Source organism: Toxotes jaculatrix, chromosome 9 (assembly GCF_017976425.1).
Source record: "Toxotes jaculatrix isolate fToxJac2 chromosome 9, fToxJac2.pri, whole genome shotgun sequence".
Taxonomy (NCBI): Eukaryota; Metazoa; Chordata; class Actinopteri; family Toxotidae; genus Toxotes; species Toxotes jaculatrix.
Genome location: NC_054402.1, coordinates 20,229,435 through 20,250,352, shown reverse-complemented (window position 1 = coordinate 20,250,352; position 20,918 = coordinate 20,229,435). Strand labels below are relative to the sequence as shown.

Genomic DNA, 20,918 nt, shown 5'->3' with positions numbered 1-20,918 from the left:
GAGAGAGAGAGAGAGCTCTTGTGTGCGTGAACGCGGTTAGAATGAGCAGTAATGAGCAAGTCAACTTCTGTCATAAATCACATTGAACATGCAGCGCAAGTGAAACATGTTTGGCCCACAACAGGAATAAATTATCAAGGCTATTATCCTCTCATCGCTGTGAGCTGCATTGAATCTATATGTCGAGTTGTTTACATATATGCACAGACCTGTAAGACCTATAAGACATTCATACGCTGCACATCAGTCTTCAGTAACTGTGACTGATGCTTAAACTGTCTGAAGCTTGATTACAGCTGATTTATTGCATATCCCCTTTGATTAATTGTATTGAAGTGCACTCGTGCTTTGGCATAAGCTCTAAATGATTGCAATGGAAATAGATTTTGAATTACAGTGTGGTTAGTAATGACTAAAGACTTGTATATTCTGTGTAATCCAGCTGGTAATTACATACTCGTAATGTTCTGTGGATTTAGGACTAGTATGAAAGCTATTTATGCACTCACGGTTCACTCTAAGCTGATTAACGAGCATGGTGATCACTGGTGAAGACTAATTATTTTGGCCCCTTAGTTCCTTCAGCTCGTTAGGCATGCTCACGAGGAATGTGTCCTCTGGTGTTGCATTTTTTATATAATAAAGGACATTTATAAAACACATTTACTTTATTACTAAAAAGAAAAAAAGAGAAGTCCTTAAACTGTATTTGATTTTATTTGATTATACCGAGTATGTCTTTTGAAAATTGCTTTCACAGAAAACACAGCACATGAAGAAAAAGCCTTAAGGATGCAATTAGTAAATCGTGCAAGACATCTCAAAGTAATGGTATGCCACTGGAAATGTTGTTCAAGGGAGAGATAAGCTGAGAATGATAAGAGACACATTCTTTGGCCTTGTGCTGCAGTAAATCTTTAGAGATATCAGGTAATGGACATGGCTTATGCTATTAGAGGCTAATTACAGCTGGACCACCAGAGCAGCTAGAAATAACATAAAGCTGCAGTGATCATAATAAGCACCAAAATTAGGAGCAGAGATCACCTTGATGCATCATGGCTGACACAAGTGCAATTTCCCGGCAGGGGATATCTGTGTATCACTCAGTCTCACAACAAACACCCACTCACACTGTTTCCTCCACACTTTTGTTAAGACTGAGATGCAAAATGAGACTTCTCGACACATGAATCCAGTGGTATGTAGAGACGTCTGGAAGACAGTTCCGAATTAGCACAGCGTCTTTGAAAGACAGACAGGCAGACCGGGGCCCGAGCTCGGTATTTCAACATGACAAAGATGAAATAGTACACCGTTTCTTGGAATAGCCAACTCACTTAGCGGCACCAGCAACCTGATCCCCTCCTCACTTTCACTGGGGTCAAAGAAGCCTCTCTCACCTTCTCTTTTTCTTTCTCACAAATCTGTCTCTCTCTTTCTCTCTCTCACACACACACACACACTCAGTACATAGATAAGTTGGTTTATATGACTTGGCCTGGTGCGTAAAACTCTCAGAATAACCATTGACACAAGTTCCACCACCGTTCAAATGCCACAGCTGCTCTTGTGTAAAAATAGTACTGCCATCTTGAGGTGTCTTGCAAGAAATCATTAAGTCAGATGTGAGGTGCTGATAGGTGATAAGAATGTGCCATTGGAAAATGTATGGTGAATTACACGCCACTGACTAGCAAAGACATGCAAAGCAGAGCTAAAGTCCTGATAAAACTGGCGCGATGTGGAACCTTTTAGTTAAATGTCAAGAAGGGCTTAATTATGACTGATGTCCATCTTTAATATCCGTCACTATGTGTAGATTAACATTTTTGTGTAACATTCCCCCGGGCTTACAAAACCATCTACATTCCTATCATGTAGCTATAGCCATAAAGAACTCCTCTCAATCACATAGGCACAACTAACCGAAACAAAGAAGCTACTGTTATGTTCTCAGACGTTGCGTGTGAACAGTGATACCCACAGGATTTACATGTGACCATGAGTTTGTGTGTGTGTGAAAGTGATATTACTTTCCGACAAAAGGACAAAAATCACTCAGTTAAAGCCATGTCCAAACAATGGAGCACCGCCTGCATCAGTTCTATCTCTTACAATTGTAAGAGCACAGTTAGTGACGTGAAAGGTGTTCTAATGTAAGTAAGGAAAAAATCCAATCCATCCCACCATAAGATTGAACATTGTGGCAAAAATGTATTGATACATAGTTCAGAATATCTATGGAAAGCTGGTGCTGGATGTCTTGCAAGACTTGTAACTTTTTACTTATTCTTTGATGATAGTTCCAGATTTAGACAAAAACAGGATGGTAGGTGGCTGCAGAGAGGAGGTAAGGTGTGATGAATGGGCCGAATGAGCCACTACAGGCTCAATATCACACTGTGCACAGCAGAAAGCAGAGAAGGAGGCTGCTCAGCCATTTCTATACACACACACACACACACACACACACACACACACACACACACACACACACACACACACACACACACAGCAGTCACTCAGACACACTCAGACACAGCACAGAGAACAGCTGGGTTAGGTCACAACCCGCAAGGCCACACTATCCCACAGAACATCCAGGAGAGGATAAAACACTGTAGAGTACCACAGTCAAACTACAGGACAGTCAGACCGCAGGCTGGCCGGGAGGAGGCCCGGTCTCTGTCAGCTGGACAGACATGGGACTGATTTGTGTTTCTCATTAATATCATGACATAATATTATGTAATGTTACGTGAGGTGCAGGTGGGTAAACCCTGACCACCAGTTGCCTCATCATGAGGAAAACAGCCACCAAAATAAAGAAAAATCTTTGATGTTTCCACAAAAGCATTTCTTTTTAGGCTTTGTAGTTTACTATACCACAATAATTACATCATTAAAATATTACAATTACATACATTACATACATTACATACATTATTATTATGTGTCAGTTTACAATTTGTGGTAAAATAATCTGCATATATGGTACACTGAGTTCAGTTGAACCTTCTCCTTTACTTTTGTCAGAGTATAATTATGCAAAACAGATCCAACAAACTCTGAAAACAACCTCACATTTAAAATTCTATTATGGGCATGCCTGATTAGTGAGCCAATTAATCAAAACAAGCAACTATGCTTCCACCACCATTATATTGCATATATCGGATGGCGTTAGTTTGCACCTACTCTCTTCTTCTCTCCCTCTCTTCAGTCAAAAAAAACCCCAAAACCCAAATAACAACAGTAACATCCGTGAGCAGGCTGAAATAATTCTCTCAACCCATTTCACTTCATTGTTTATCTACCATGTGAGGCCTACCCTTTGAAGTTGGTATTTTATAATAATTAACACCATACCTTGGCTTTCTATTAGTGTAATGCATGGTGTTACTCCCCACAAGTACACTTTCCACTAAAGACTAGTTGAAAGCAGAATTCACACATCATCTCTCTGTTGTGTTGGGAGACCAGCAAGGGAAAGGCTACAAATAGACTCCAACATCTGCTAGCTGTGGGACTAAAACTAAGCACATACAAAGTGATGACAACTAGGAGCTTTAAGTGCAAACTTGTAATTCTACCACTGGGTATTACAGAGACTGCTCTGAGGATATATGGATTCAATATAAAGTCAAGAATATTTAATATAAACCCAAGATGCAGACTCTGCAGCTGAGGAAATTATTAAGCTTTATCACTAGGACCCTTATTAAACATTGTAGAAAAAAAAAAAGAAACAGCTTGGTTGATAGTCTGAGCTGGAATACACTGAAACTGTTGTACAGTAGGTGTGATCAAGTGGGGGATGAGTGTGATGATGCATTTTGTCAAACTCTGTGCTTGTGTATCTGTGGGAGTGTAGGTGTCACATTTCTGCATCTGCAAAGCAAACAGCTTCAGGAACTGACTTTTCTGTTATCCTTTGTCTTGGTCCAAATTTAAGTGGTCTCCCTGATAAACAATGGAAGATTCCAGTCTAACTGGAGGGACAGTTACGTTTTGCTATCATAGTGTGAACCGGAGAGGTTAACCAGAGCCATTTAGCCAACAAGAGGACAAGCACTGCAAGCCAAGCAGAAGAACTGCCTGCAGCTAGAGAGACGGATGCGAGTGTGTTTATGCCTTTGTGTGTGTGTGTGTGTGTGTGTGTGTGTGTGTGTGTGTGTGTGTGTGTGTGTGTGTGTGTGTGTGTGTGTGTGTGTGTATGTGTGTGTGTGTGTTGGATCGCCCATTGACACCGCAGCATAGCTCTCTTTCCGTATCTAACACAACATATCTACAGTTCTGCAAATGAGCAAACATGCTATGAAAAGCCTGCGATGCGACAGACATTAACCTCAGACAGCACTGTAGCAGTAATATATATTATTAACGCAGCTCATTCAGTTATTGTGAGGGGGGGTCATTATTTCTCTGCCCTTGTCAAGTGATGTGTGAGTCAAAACTGGTGCACTAGCGGGTGCTGAGCTGACAGTAACAAAAACAAAAGGTTTCTTCATTCATCTCTTCTTCCTCTCAACCATCAGTCTTTCCTTCCATCTGGCTTTCTGTCCTCAGCTGTTTCTCTCTTGTTATCTTCAGACCCTTTCATCACAACACACATGAGCCAACTGGAAAACCAGACCAAACATTAACACACATGCACACAATTCTGCAGACATGTCACAGAATAAACCTGAACCAACAGCCTATACAGTGTTTGTATAAACTGCTCATTCAATTACAGCTACAATTACCCTGATGTAGCTTAAAACTTGAACAGCATAGTTTGGCTTCAGTGTGAACTTGAATTCTTGATTTTGTATCAGACTCCACTTTTTTTTTCTTCCCAATTTCTCCATTAATCTGGCATGGCACAGGCCATCTGTAGCTGACATCAGGAAATCACTGCTCACATGCCGTCTGTGTGGCTGCAGGGGGGAGGAAGGAGCAAAGGCTCTCTTTCTTTTTTCCCTTGATGGAAAAAAAAATACCTATCAGCAGAGAGTCATTTGCATTTCCACCAGAGAAGCGCCTTGGTTGAACTCTCTCAGTGGAGGTACTTTAATTCCCTCCACAGGGAACCAGTCACTGCATGGGCTTCAGCCATGAATATGTCCAAATTTAAAAACTGACCAGCTAACGTTATAGCTACTGCAATGTTAATATAAAAAATGAAAACTCTTTGACTGAGTCATCAACTCGGTCAGACTGCTTTGCATTATTTACCAGGGAAAGTCACATCTGTTTAATATTTAACTTAATAAGAAGTAAGTTTATAAGTTTATATCATGTTTAAACACAACTATTGCTGTTAATAATACTTATTTTGTGGACTTTATTATCTATGTGCTGTAAAATATATGACATAAAACGTGGCAACGTGTAATCAATAACCACAACAACCTATATCTATTGAATCATTAGTCTGTTGTATCATTTAAAGACAAGTGAAAAAATATATATTGACACTCCCCTCTCCTTCAGTCTATCTATAAAGTCGTTACAACATAGTTGAGGCTCCTCCACCATGCAGTATCCACATGCCATCACTTCTGTATATGAAGGAAGTGATAGCAGAGGAGGAATGGCATGTATTGTCTCTGTTTTCTCCCTCCTGCTGCGCGTCTCTCATAACACTGCACAAGGGCAGCATCGTTACCATTGGGGGCTGATAGATGGCTGGCTTCACCCTCCCCTGCTTCTCTTTCATAAACTAGGAAATAAAACAATGGTGGTGTTGAACCTTCCCCACTGAGTCTGCTGGGTCAGTCCCATACCTTAATATCCAGTCTGCCTGCTTCATTTCAGTTGAGAAGCGATAAATATGAGATTGTAAATGGCTTCATCTGTGTTTGAATGAGACAACGTGACACTAAGCAGTAATGTGCAGTTTGACTGTGCCAAGTGCAGCCAACATTGGTTTCCCTACTCCAATACACAAGGGTCATTAAACTTCAGCTGGTGATTAATTAAATGAAATTTGATTTTCTATCCATACCACCTCGCATGAAATAAGACCCAGTGCAGTCCAGGTTAAGTGAGCCAACTCCCTGTTACGCTGCTATTATAACCTTCTGCTCCCACTTGGATGAGCTCATTACATTTGAGAGTTGATTAATGAAGGCAATATAAATCATTGGTATTGTTACAGACAAATAAAAAAGCTCTGTGTCTTGCTGAGCGTCTTGCAGTTCAAAACAAAATGTCCCTTGTGAAACTATAAACCAACATGGGTTTATACACGGACAGAGATACACACAAGCACATACAGTGCCCACTTCACGCTCCAGTGGCTCACAATTAAACCCCATGCTCATCATACTGGACAAGTACAGGTACAGTTTGTTATCCACAAACAGACCACTTTTGCTAGTCCTTTTCTTATTTAAATTTAAAAACATATGTCGTACAGGAGTTCTTCAGCTTTCTTATTTGTTAACACTTAGTTTAGCAAGGAAAACTCATGTGAACAACACATTTATTTATGTTTCTAAATGAGATAGACGAGAATCACATAAAGAAGGTTGATACCATTCTCATGTTTGTGTGCTAAATGTAAAGATGCTATCCTAAGATATAAAGACTGAAAGCAGGTGGAAACAGACCTCAAGCACATAACCCCCCTTAAACTAGCAACTTGCTGTTTTTACATCTCTTTGTCTATTTTTGGTTTTGGGCAGGCCCAGGCTAGCTTGTTTCCCTCTGCTTCCAGTCTGTATGATATGCTAAGCTAACCATCTGCTGTTTCAGATTTCATATTTAGCATATGGACATGAGAGACCCATTAATCATCTCATCTAACTCTTGGCTAGAAAATGAACGAGCTTGTTTCCTAAAATGTCAGACTGTTACTTAAGGTATAAGGGTCACTCCAGCTCCATTAACAGCTAGTATTTTAAATACCCAATGTAATATAATTTAATTTAATTTAATTTTTATTTGCTACTTTATCAATTAGGCTACTTTATAAAAATCTACATAAAATGTATAGTTATTGAAATCATCCATCCGTCCCTGGAGATGTTTCACAGTCTATACTGAACTGAGTGGCTAGTTACCATCACATGTGAGGTCAAACAGACATAGAAAAAAAACACATTTTTTTATGACTTTGGGTAGGTAGAAAAAATTCCTACAAGCCAAATTATTTCTTCAAGGGCTAGACAGACCGTAAAAACTGTATCCCCAGCGGGCAAAAGACACATATTTTATATTGTTACACAGTTCTCACTCCTGCCCTGTCTGAGAGGTATGGTCTCTATGTGCCTGAATTTCCAGTCAGGACTGACTCTTTCTGAGGTGCTGTGAACCACCCTGGATCTCACTCAAGTCTGAGCTGTGTCTCTACACGCCAAATAGTAATAGAGTTTACATCAAAGATTTCCCTCCCACTGTGACAGCTGAGTAGATAGATCACACTCTCTCTCCATCTCCCTCTTGCCTCCCTGTTCTCAACCTATTGCCCTTTCCTCCCTCTTTCTCTCCATCCCTCCCTTCTCTCTCTCTCTCAAAACTTCCCACCTCCAGTGGTGTTGGTAGCAGGGTGGAGTGTCACCTTGCTCTGCGCCCAGTGGCCTGTGGCTAGATGATGATTTATAGCTGAGGAAAGCGAGGCTTTGGGAGATGAAGTTGGTGGATGGCTAGGTTTAAAATCACTTGTGGCGGTGTATGAAAGCGTAGCAATGATGAATGAACGTAGTCTCTACACGCCAATCAACATGATCTTCCTCCAGCATATAGTCAGTTTTAGATCTGTCCAGAGGCTCTGGGCAGCTTTGCCTTCTTTTAATGATCTTTCTTTTCTTTTTCCCGACTCTACACTCCTGTGTATAAGAATGAAGATGCATGGAAGAAGGTGGGCAGCTCACGCTCCTTAAAATGGAAAAAGCCAGAAGATGTCCCCAAGACTGTTTGATAGAGGAAAAAAATATATACACACAAAATCACATAGCAGTTTAGTTCAGTAACCAATCTGTGGGCAAACTCAAATGCGTCTTTGTTTTATTGCCTTATGAGATATATAGTTTGTCAGCTGACAACTGCAGCCCACTGTGTAGAACTCATTAAGGAAGAAAGCATCAGTGACAAAAAAAGAAGTCTGTCGGATGCTGATGGTGAAAAATGGGTTGGTCTGAACAAAAAGAGCCCATTCTTTATTGTTCTCCACAAGACATTTGTCAGTAAGGATCAGTGTACAAAGAGGCAAGTGTATGTGTGTAAAAATAAAGATTACTGATGTTACATTAAGTGTAGGTAGTAGCAGTTCACCAGGGCAGCGAGGACCTGTCTTTTACCTGCTCTGGATTAATTTAATTACTCATTTAAATTCATGGATTTGCTGATATCTTAAGGAGATCCAGTAGAGGGTTCTTGTTTAGTATGCTAATATAATTCACATTATATTCATTTTATATGAATAAAATCATACATATCAATAATGGCTGGAACCCCTGTGATGTGTGACTCTCAGTAAGGAGCCGCTCCCTACGGCTCACTGAATAACTAGAGTGCTACACAGCATATAAAACAGCATGTGTCTTCTGGACATTTACAGTGACAGTGGGAAGATCTTCAATTTTCTGTTACACTGTAAAAACACAACACAACATATAATCTAATATTAAATCCAAAATTGTTTCTTTTCAATCTAACCAAAATGAATGTAGCAAACTTCATCAATAAATATGACTTCAAATGATTTCAGGTGATCGCTGTTTCGAGTAGTGTCACCCATTTATCACTCCTTATGTATTTGAGCTGCAACAGCATGAGTGAGCAACTTGTAGTGGCCAAAACCGCCCAGCGACCAGTTGTCCATACTGTATGCATACTGTATGACTCATACAACAGCAAGTCACACAGACAGATTGTGCTTTGCTCTCCATCTGAGTCCATTCATATGTCAGTGATATCACAGCCACATATTGTTCCTCTCTTCCGTCATCTCCCAGTGAACATATTGTCTGTGGCACAAAACTGGAGATCTCCTGATTGAGACTCCAAAAGGACATTTATTTTTTTTTGTTTGTTTTTCATTGTTAATCCATGCAAAATGTACACTACAAGATTCCAGGAAAATATCTGGTGATATTCTATATTTTTCTTGTTGTCAACAAATCCCATGAAAAGACCAAAACCAACAATGAACTGATCCTACTGAGCCAACGCCTGAAATGTCTTATTGTTCTGCACCATAGAATAACTAGAACAGAGGTCACTAACAGGCGGACCGCGGTCCGGGTCCGGGCCCAGACACCGTCCTATGCGGACCCAGACCTACAATCAGCGGCGAAGCCGGGGGGTGGCTTTTGGGACTGAAGGCCCGAATCTCACTTTTTAAACTTTAAAAAATTATTTCAACCCTGACACGGTGTTATCTATAAATAATATCTATAAATTGCATTAAAACTTATTACTGAGCAAACAGCCTACAACAACAACAACCAAGGTGCTTTGTAAAAAAGTATTGTAATTACTCTGCCCGACTGCTTTGGTACTGCAAAGATCTTGTATAAGGCCGACGTCCCACTTTCTGCTGATCGCTTTGGTCATTGGAGGGTGCATAATCGCAGGAGTGAGACCGTCACTGTTAATACAAGATCTTTGTTCAATACCGACGCAAACGGCCACACTGAGAGGAATACACGGACTATCTGCCCAGAAATCTGAAGGCTGTGGGCTGAGAAAGAGAAAGAAGACGACCGAATTACTTGAACAGAGTCTGGAAAGGGATGAAGAAGTGAAGGTGTGGCTTTACGTGCTGTGTGTTTATAATGTCGGCTCGTTAGTTTCACTTGAGTGAATTCAGTAGCTAGCTGTTGTTGCTAACATGGGCTAATTCTGTCTATGAAGGCTGATTAACTCTCTGACTGCGAGCAGTAGTACTTTTAACAGTTAAAATACATGGTTAAATGACGAACCCCCATTTAAAAAGTGTTGTTATTGTCCTGCTATAGTGGGTAAAAAAGCCAGCCAGCCAGCCAGCAAGCAAAACAAACAGTCCATCTCTGCAATCCTACTTTGAATCTACTGAAAGTTAGTCTCACATTTATGTCTCAGTCTTGCTGTTGTAGTTTACATAAAAAAAACTCTAGAAGTCAATAGTTAAGTGGTTATTGTTTCTTTCTGTTAACTCGTATTATCTTGTGCAGGCCCTGCAACTGAAAATGTAGGCTATGAATCAGAAGGGATTTAGGATTTCCCAATGTCCAGCAGGTCACCCTAAAATGGAGTACAATGCAGGGGGGCTTAGCCCCAGATGTTCACAATGTCTGGCTCAGCCCCTGCCTACAATTAATAAATTACTGAGGCATTCTACATTATGACGGGGCGCTAATATTTTAACTAGCACAGCTTTTCTACTCTTTACGGTACCTGTTTAGCTGACCTTACAGACCAATTGCATGCGAGATAAGCCATCCCACGTGATGCTGCTCAGCCAATCAAATTTGTATAAACTAAAGCGCGACTCTGAATACAGACATGAGAAAGATGAGGTGAGTGACAGGTGGAAAGGGAAGTTAGCGATACAGGGAGATGACATTTATAGACATGTGAGCCGGGAAGAGAAGGCAGAGAGGCGAGTGAGCTGGAGACAAAAATGTTATTTTATTCATTTTCTGTATTTTATTTTTAAATGCAGCCTTAACCTAATGAGAGAAAAACATTATTATTGTTATCATATGTATAGTTCAACGTACACATGTTGCATGTGTGCGTCAGTTGCAGATGTTGATACAACTATGAGGCTACTTCAAAATATTTATATCTATATCTATATCTATATATATATATCTATATATATATAGATATATATATATATATATATTTATATATATCCATATATAGATATCACTAATTCATAATGTTTGACATTATGATGTTCCAGACCTTAGCTTGAGGAAATTTCCTCTCACTGGACCTCTTAAAATTTTAGTTGAATACCCCTGAACTAGAAGAATCATTTTTGTTGTCCAAAAACAATTGAATGAGCATGCACACTGTAGTTTATTTTGATTCGGTCCCACATCCACTGTCCTGCTGCCACCTTTAAATACTCAGTAGTGCATCAAATGTGCATCAAAAAGTCCCCAACAAAAACACAATGTATTCCTGTTTGAGTAGGACTGGATAAAAACTACACTGCCCAGCTGTTTTAGGAAATAATTTAGCTAATTTAAGTGAAAGAGTTTGGGGCTAAGTGCAGCAGGTTAGGGAAGTTACAACGTATTGATAGATAAATTAATTCAATGTTAGATTTTGGTCTTTTCATGGGATTTATTGGCAATATATAAAAATATCTAAAGACCAGAATTAATGTAATGTACTGCACAGCATCAGTCCGTACCTGGCTGATTTCAACTTTCATGAACCCCATTGGCTTGGTTCAGGTTGGACTGAATCTCCATTAACAATTTGTTTTCACAGTTTGCTCTCACAATGGATTCACGGATACCATGAGAAATTCTGGTAAAGGCAATTTGCAGTTCAGGCCAGGAAAAAGCCACACACCAGTTCGACTTGATCCATATTTTATCATAGTGTGTTGGTTTTACCGTTTTCCATCAGGATATTTCAAAGCTCTACAACTGGCCCAATTCCCTGCATGTGGCGACAATAGCGTCACCACGCAGTAATGAATCAAATTAAGTGGAATGTCAGCTAGGCTAACAGAGCTCTCCTTCTCCTCTCAGCATGAAAAAGAATAGTTTCATGGCTCCAATTTGTCTCTCCCTGCCCTCGCTGGCACATATTTTTGCATTTCATCTAGAAAAAAAGTAAAGGAAAAAAAAAATGATGCTACTGGCAAAGACATGAAGAGTAGAAGAGGGAAAATCCAATTGGAAGTGTAGAATATTTATTCATGTTTAGAGTCAGAGGTAGATGAGTTGACTGGTGTAGAGCAGGGACTTACCTTCTGGTTTGATGTAAATATATGCGATAACATAAATTATATCCCAAGGGGGGGTCTGCACCTCTACCTCTCTCTTTCTTTCCCTGTCTCACTTTATGCCCTCCCTCGCTCTTGCGAAGATTAAAGTACGGTAAAGGTGATGTGAAGGGAGAGTGATACTTTACAGTGACAGAAGAAAGAGAACGACACAGCAATATGCTGATCATATGGTGATGAGCATGACAGAGGATGAAAGTGTAAGAGAGGAAGACAGAGTGCAAGAAAGAGAGAGCAATATTTTGAATGAATAAATATGCACTGAGGCTTGTGTACAACTACGTAAGTGACAGCTTTTATATGCCTTTGGTATTCAGAAGAAACAAAGGTTTTACATTTAAAGCAATCGACTGAAGCCTCTGGGTGGGGGAAGTAAACAAACCCGTTTGTTTGTTTGTCTGTGTTTAACCTCTGGCCAACTTCTTTTTTTACATCTAGTGCACCAAATAGCACTTAATGCCATTATACAATTATACTAACAAGTTGTAATGTAGGAGGATCAGTGTGAGAGTCAAAGCTTGACAGTTTCTCACAGTGCTGTCATGACAGACAGAAAGTCAACCAAACAAAGGGAAACAAACAATTCTTGTCTTTTTGGAGCTTTTAGAAGCCACCGTATAGTGCTGATGCATTTTGTGAACATATTGTGGTTTTAGGACACTGTAAGATTTAACTGTAATTTAAGTTTATAAGTCAAATGTCTTTTAGTCAGTGTTAATGAGTGTTTACTTGTTGCAACTGTTCCTCTTTGCTGAAGCAGTTTTCCAGTCATGTCTGCTGGGTATGCATCATTTGCAAACACAGCAAAATGATGTACTGTATGGTACACCACTCTGTACTGCACACTGCATTAACTACCTTGACTGGAATTACACCACCTACTACAGCCTTAAAACTAACCATCTGGTTAAAAGTCTAAAAAACCGTCTCACAGAAACTAAATTATGAATTTATTGAATTTGTATTTACTACAGGTTAATTTTACTGAGCTGTGAGGTGTTTTTGTTATTTTACACATTTTCATTTGTGGAAATCTGGAAATCTGAAACTTAAATCTCTCCTCCAGATGCATACAAATGCTCTGCTTTGAATAATATACATATTTGATGTGTTTTCCCATAAAAAGTTCAGTTATGTATTTATGAATTCTTAATTCTTTCTTCAGGAGTTCCGGCTGATGAACCTGAAGACAGCTTTCTAGTGTCAAACTCATCACGGAGTCTGCACAGGCATCATTAAGTGAAGGTCAAAGGTAAAAAATAAGCAAAACATATTTGTTGAGGTTGAGTTGAGGGGAAGAAAATACAATAAATTTAAATAAAAAGTGTTTTTTTGTTTTTAAAGTATCTTCCAAGAAACCAAAACACTGCTAAAATTTTGTCAGATTGTTAAAATAAGCCGTATCAAGCTTGCCTTTGAGTGTATGAATGTGTTGGAAGTTAGAACAAATAGGCCAGCTGCACTGGTTTTGTAACACAAATAATCAGTCTTCTAAGCACGGGCTAAATCTTGGATAGAAAAATCTTGTGATTTAAGGCGACAAAAGGAAGCAGGGGGCGGTGACAGAGAGAGCGCACAAAAGAGTGACAATGATAGAAAAAAAGCAAGAAAGTGAGATTATCCGTGGCCTTTCACTGTGGTTTTAATCCATACTTTACAATACTGTCACCCAGAGTAAGGAGAGCATAAATCTGCAATAAGACAGTCTATAGGAACACTTAGCAGACAAATCGACAAGAGGGACAGAGGATATTACACTGTGGACCATGGTAATCCATCTCTCTCTAGATAGATATATGTGTTACTATGAGTCTGTAGGCACTAAGTGGAACAAACATGCATTAGCACACTTGCCACTATTTTATCACAGGTGAAATATGACTGTTTTTTGATTGTGTGTAAAAATGTGATAGCCCCCCCCCCCCCCCCCCAGCTAAAAATAATGTTTCCATCACTTGCTCTACTGGCCGAGCCACTAAAATCATGTCATATTTTTAATTTAAAGAAAAAGGACTGGGGTTTACCACCGCACCCGCTGAAAGACCATCTGCAATCATCGCCCTCACTGTGAAACCTTGACTGTGTTTGCTATCGTGCCTCTACATCCTCACCTCAAGGCCCGGCGCCATTTAAGAAAAACATGCGGCTCAAGCCATTGAATTTCAGCAGCACCGTGATAAGGGACAGGATCTATTTGCATTGCCAGTCTCAAACCAAAAGGTGTATCCAATGTCTTGGGGGTGCGGGGAGAAGATGAATAAGGGAAGCGGCATAAGACTGGCTCTATATATAGCAGGTAATCTGTCATCTCACTTTTGTCATCTCCCGTCCCCTCGTTTTTGCTTTGAGGAACGGGGGATTGATGTTCAGAAGATCAGAGGAAGTAAGGAGGGAATCTTGGAGGCTTGGAGAGAAGAGAGTAAGGAGAGTGAGTGTGTACGTGTGTGTGTGTTAGAAGGAGGACAGAGGGAGTCTGCACTGAGCAACCGACGACTGCTGTTCTTAGGGACCCAATTGCAGCTGGCTGAAGTCCAAGCTGAATAGTTCAACTCTCTCAACTGCAAGAAAAAAAGTGAGTGTCAAAAAAAAGACGAGGGGGTGGGGGGACTATCCATCTAACACTTTAGTTTCAAAAGGTTTCCGCTGAATCCCATCCTACACTGCAAAAATTTCATTTCCTCCCAACCTGCAACACCACTGCTGCCTAGAGTCAAATATTTCTAAAGTGGATGTTGTTTGAACATTGTGTCAGCTTTGACAGGTTGGATTCCCTGGCAGACAGATCAGTTAGAGACAAATATGTCTTGTTCATAAGCACACACACACACACAAGAAAACACACCTGGGAAAATGCTGAGGGGCCTTATGAAGCTCCTTTTGATAAGATACGCCTTGTGGTCACTTCAAAGCAGAGATGAAGGAGTGGATGAAGAAGGAGCAGAGAGATGGATGGAGAAAAGGGAGAGGGGGGAGGATGGAGTGAGGCATGAGACATGAGACAGGATAAAAAGATGGAGCGAAAGGCAGTAGAATGAAACAGGGTGAAGCGTGGGTAAGATGAAAGAAAGGCGGGGAGGGATTGCTCTGCAAAAAGAAAGAGGGAGACAGATTTGCATGGAAACGATAGCAAAGACACAAACACAAGCTGTACACACGAAGATGTGCACACTCACACACACATCGCACTCGCACACCTTGGGGGCTGAATCTGGAACACTAGCGAGGGGTTTGGGAGGCCGAGTCTCGTCCCTCTGTGCAAGTCCCAACTAAAGGAGCAACTTCTTGCTGAAAGAGAATCCTCCTGCTCTCAATCCAGAAACTCTCTGATGAGTGGCTATGGTAAAGCCTGCAGGCACGCACTGATAAATGCGAGGGAGAGGGGGATCATTAGAATAACTCAACCATTCATAGACGGTAGGTTAGCTAGCTTGCTCCATCTAGAAACAGTTCCCCTGAATAATTCACAGAGGTGTAAATAAAATATATCCAGTGGCCTTAACTGGAAAAAAAAAAAAATTAGAAACAAGATAGCTGCTATGCTGAGTAATGAGTTCTTCTCTAAGAGATGAGCTCAGATATGACATGCAAGCAGATGTGTAAAAAAAAAAAAAAAAAAGACCTTACCTCAAAATTCAGTTATTCACAGTGATATGCAAGCAGGGGCCGGTGTTGCTTGATTTAAAACAGAATATTTCATCTCTAAATCTGCCTTTGATAATGACACTAAAATAAGCCACCTCTCCAAAACTATAAGAAAGTTATAACAGCAGTGATGGCAGTGATGTCCAAAAGTACTAATATCAAAATACAATCACTGATAAACATTGTTATCCACCGGTCGGCGCTCAAAAAGCACATTACTGTCCTTTCATTTTACCAGAATAACAGATGATAGCTGAACGTTTATTGCTTTTCTCCTGCAGTGAAGAGTGCAATATTTCCTGCATAATGCATGAGCGCTACGACATGGCCCAAATCATCCCCAAAACAAATAGCTTCATAATCAATGGGGCGGTGAGCTGTGTGTGCGTGTTAGATATCTGTGCTCCTCACATATGTGACGGCGCAGTGGGAAACGGACGGCCACACAGGCAGATGGAAGGTGGCAAGGACGAGAAATCAAAGTCCTGACAGTGGTAACGCGCTGTGGTGATGTAGCCGTCAACCAGTGTGCCAAAACTACAATAGAGACTGAGCAGAAATCAATACGCGCTCCAGCGGATTCCTCGTCATGGCTCCTGTGATTGTGACGATCACTCCAGGTTCCTGGAGTATGGATCACATTGCTCTGCTGGATCAAAGGCAGAGCTGCTTCTGGTGCACAAAAAAACCTTTTTATTCCCTAAAGGTCAATCAATGCGAAAACTGGCTCATTTCCCCTGGTCACCCTTGTATTGCTGAAATTATGCAATAATTGGTTTTGAATGGGAGTCATGGGACTGGGAAACTCCCTCAGCACTTACAGAAGCAGACCCTGTAATTCTGCTATTCAAATTTAAAAGGCAAGGAGGGAAAGGTTAAAGCTCTCAGAACGGTATATATTTTACAGTTCATCTTGTACATGAAACCCCTGACCCAAAAACAACTCTTTATCTGTTTCATTAAATGTAAATTTAGAATCTGAAGATATTTATTCTGAATAAGACAGATGTCAGTCAATGTTTTCCAACCCACTGTCCACAACATTTTATTTCAGGCCCCTGTTTTCATATCTTTGCACACATGCCAAGGTTGGAAACCTTTTAAGATTTCTCCTGGTTGAACCCTCAGAGACAGACATCTAAGGACAGCTGCCCACACCCCCCACCCATTTCACTTCTTGCCTTCCTCTCTCTGTCAATCACAGGCAAACTTTTATCTCCCCTCTCCCAGCCCCACCTCTCCAATTTCCTCCTCGTCTGTTGCCTGTCCTTATAAAGCACACTTACTCTCCCCTCTTGCCACACACATCTTTTCTTTTATTTAATTACAAGGAATAATTGCTCCATTCCGACAACTGGGTCAAGTTTGTAGTGTCAGTAGTTAGTCAGTGAGCGAGGCAGGCAGTTTCTGCCTGTGTGTGATATGTATCAGGAGTTTCCTCTCAGCTTCTATTACTCTGACACAACACTTTCTAAATTAGCCGCCTGACACTAACCACTGCCTGAGCCTCAGGGCCCGACCTCATGCTTACCCACAATGTCTCCCTAGCTTCACACATGCCTCTGGTTGGAGCACAAAAGATGCCTCGACACGAAAACAGAACATCCTAAAAAACATGTCATGGCCTATATAATGGTGAGTCCAAACCAAATTGCAGCTACCCTTTGAGCCAAACTCACGGTTTACATCCTGCAGGTCTCCGATTCTTGAAGGTGTGATGATTAATTATAGTGTTGTTGATGGTAATGAGCAGTGGGACTTTAGCTGTGCCCTTTTTCTTCCGTTCCTGTGGCTGGCATCTGCCCACCTCACACATGTAGAGAGAAAGTAGTCCTATCCCTGACTGGAGGGCAGCGCAGAGAGAGCTAACATATATCCTTGACACATCATAGAATAGAACATTTCCCTTTATGTTTAACCCACATGGAAGATTTGGAATAGCAGCATAGTGAGACCTGCATCCAAACATTCTGTGTTGTTTTTAATCACTTTTTTGCCAGCACGCTCATATCTACATGCTCAAGTGTGTAATTTCCACTGATCAAAATCCCATTTTTCTGTCCAGCCACCAAAGTCCTGAAGATCTGAGTAGCTTTTAGGTTTTGTGTATTGTTTTTTTGTTTTTTTGCCCTGGGTTTTGCTTCTCAGGCATTGTAATGATCCCCCTTCCTTACCGGTGACAGGTGTTCACACTAGCAGTAAGACTTAGTAGAAAAATGTTGTGTCGCATTTAAAAATATAAATGACAAAGATATCTAGTACCTAAGTGTTTGTAAATAATATCAGGATCTCCTGTATAGTGCCAGATAGGACAGTGAGTGCAAGGGCAGGTTAAATTGGACATCTGATTACACAAAGGCCCTTCAATAACTAAGTGGCATGCACTGATAATTCCGAGTGGTGTTTGTTTCAACTTTCAACTTTAATAGGATTAGAATATACATTCTACAGTATTGCCAAAGGAACTTTACAATGAGCTAAAAAGAGTGAGGGTTACTTGTATGCTCTATGGTCAGATTTTTGTCTACTGGGAAGCTGCATGGAAATGTGCTACTGTGCCCCGTGTCATTCCACTCATACTGCACAGCCCTGACCTCTGTCTGTCTCATAAACAGAGGCTTTAGAAACTTTGTGAGTGTATTTACAGTATGTGTGTGTGGACAGGTGAGGCTGGAGGGTTAGAGAGAGTATGAGCAAGAGTGAAAGTGAGAGAAAGAGAGAGAGAGAGAGAGAGAGATGAGTGACAGACAGTCTGGAGAGAGGCATTTTATCACTCCACCAGAGCCATCAGTGAAGCCTTGATGCACTGTGATGTTAACTGTACTCACTGCAGCACTGATTCCCCAGGATACATCATGTCAGAAACAAGGTGCATTAATTCTGTTCCACAAAGCAGCCTGTCTGAGGTGCTGGAAACAGAGGAGTCAGCACTTAGAAAGTGTCACTTTCATAGGCATTTGTCCTTGTGACATTGTTTGTCCTATCGATAGGGAAATATGGCAACTTACACATCATGGTGATCAAAAATCTTCCTCCAATACCAGTAAACAGTACATATGTCATTATATTGGTCTACACATGGGAAGCCACCTGTTACATTAGTCATGCTGGACTACAGATGGTAATGGGGGCTCACACTGGGGTTTTCACCTTCTGCTGCATTCGTAAACCTTTCAGAAATCACACCTTTGTGTTTTAATCCAGATAGAAAAAACGTTTAGAATAATACCTTGTACTGAAAACAATCAGAAGATATTTTTACACCTTAATAGCAAACATTTAGGAGATAATTCTTGACTTAAATCTTGTCTTATCTTGTCTTCTTTTTGTCAACTTAAGACTGATTTAGAAATAGGATGAGTTGCCTCGTTCTCTGAATTTAGATAATGTTTTTTATGTATTTATCTTGTCTGGGATCAGTTGCACTCCTGGCTGAGGGGTAAAACTGTTCACATCTCCAAGTCAGCTGCTAGGCTCCTGATCACATGCCCCTGACCAGATTCTTCCAATGCAGAAAATGATACATTCGCATTTTTCTAACGAGATGTTAGAGATGTTAGTATGTTTCTTTTTTTTTGTATTCAAGTATTTTAAGTTTCCTCACGTTAACTATAGCGTAACTGGAGAGCTGGTAGATCAGAAAACACGTCACATTACTTCAAAAACAATGACAAACAACCTGGTCTGGTATAAAATCAGTTTTTTCATATGTTTTTCATATGTTGTAGCTCATTTTAGTTTCTTGGCAATGAATTCCAGTAGATTTATTAGCTCAGTCATTACCTTTAAATCTGGAAATTTTTACAAACTAGGATTTTTGCGGTAGGTGTTCAGCCCTTTTTTTTTAACCCTCATTTTGAACAATGGGAGCCACCTCTTCATTCGTTTGCCTTTACAGTACATCTTCCCAGCCTGCCGCTCCCTCTCTGCTAACTTCCACATCCCTCCATTGTCCTCAGATCAAATTATGTGAACTCTCATTATAGGGGTGGTAATAGACTCTTCAGCACTAAGATCCTCTTTATTATCCGTCAACTGTGGACTACATCTCTAAGCTGATTAGCCAGAGCTGTCTTTTCAGCATTTCAATTAGGAGCGTTTTGAATTGTCAAGCAGATTGCATGCCTTATATTCATTACTGACATTCTTAGAGCGTTACTCGATGTTCAAATACAGTAATCCAAGAAACACATTGAGGCAGTGAGGATGAAAGAGCTACAGAAGAATGACATCATGGCGGATTTTAATATTGGCCTCACAGAGAAATGGCAAAAGTAGCTATCAACAGCAATCCAAAGCAATTTACAGCAGAGGAACGCAATTTAACCATAAATGGCCCAGCTGGCAATCATACTACTATCATACACATATGCACGCACACACAGTTTATGGCGTTCTTTACAGAACGACTCAAGAATAATGAAATATTTCAAGGAGCATCATCATTACAATCAAGTATTCTTTGTTTTGATCAAAAAAAAAACCTTAGAGGACAACTACGGCCTTAAGCTTCAAAATGCAGATGTTTTAATGTAATGATGTGTGTGTTAGCTACAAATGTGGTTGAACTTATCTTTATCTGCTTTTTTATGACTGTAAAATAAACTGATAAATTTGTCATTTAGTTTTGCACGATGAGAGGCTAGCTCGTTAGCTGCCTACATGCTTAATCTCAGAGTTCGTCTGTCTCTGTTCATGTCATTTTCAGATGAGCTTGCAGAGGAAATGTCGCCACACAAGGGACCTGATGTCTGAATAAGAGAAGTGGAAGCGGAAGTGGGGGAAATTGGGGGAAGAGAAGACGGAGGACGGGGTTGTGACTCCTATTGCTAATGGATTTGGGTCAGATGACGAGGATATGATCTGCTCGGGACTGTGGGTGTTTGTGTGCGTGAGCTCACATGTACGTGTGGAGTGCATGGGCTTGTGATGTCATTAGCAGTCGAGCCAAAATATGATGATCTCGGGGTATTATCGGTATCTGTTTAAGGTATCCGGCTTTATCAAATACCTACTTGACACTGGAGTCACCACCATGTTTTATCATTCTGTCTTTAGCTGACTCTCTCGCTTTCACACACACACTCACACACTCAATAATCCATTCAGTCATTGTTAATCCAGCTGTGTGCTGGTACAGAGATGTGCTGTACATGGCTGACAACCATGTCGCTGAGGTACTGATGTCATACCTGTCTGTGTTTTTTTTTTTTTCTTTAGTCACTGCTGTTGTGGCAAGTACATCTGAATCTATCAAGGGGAATAAACCTTGTACTCTACCCTTCACATTATAGCCCACTGAATTTCTCTCTAAGGAGATCATCAGATG

The 20,918-nt window shown here is 40.6% G+C and overlaps 1 protein-coding gene and 1 long non-coding RNA gene across 2 annotated transcripts in view; one reads left to right on the top strand and one right to left on the bottom strand.

Annotated features, from left to right (window-relative positions):
• The window catches only part of igsf11 (immunoglobulin superfamily member 11), a 94,668-nt gene that overhangs the window by 42,278 nt on the left and 31,472 nt on the right, over nucleotides 1-20,918 (bottom strand). The gene's annotated exons all lie outside the window — the stretch shown is intronic.
• Nucleotides 9,614-20,863, top strand: LOC121187874. Its single transcript, XR_005894635.1, has 3 exons — nucleotides 9,614-9,742; nucleotides 13,113-13,199; nucleotides 20,298-20,863. It is a non-coding gene; the product is annotated as an uncharacterized LOC121187874 (long non-coding RNA).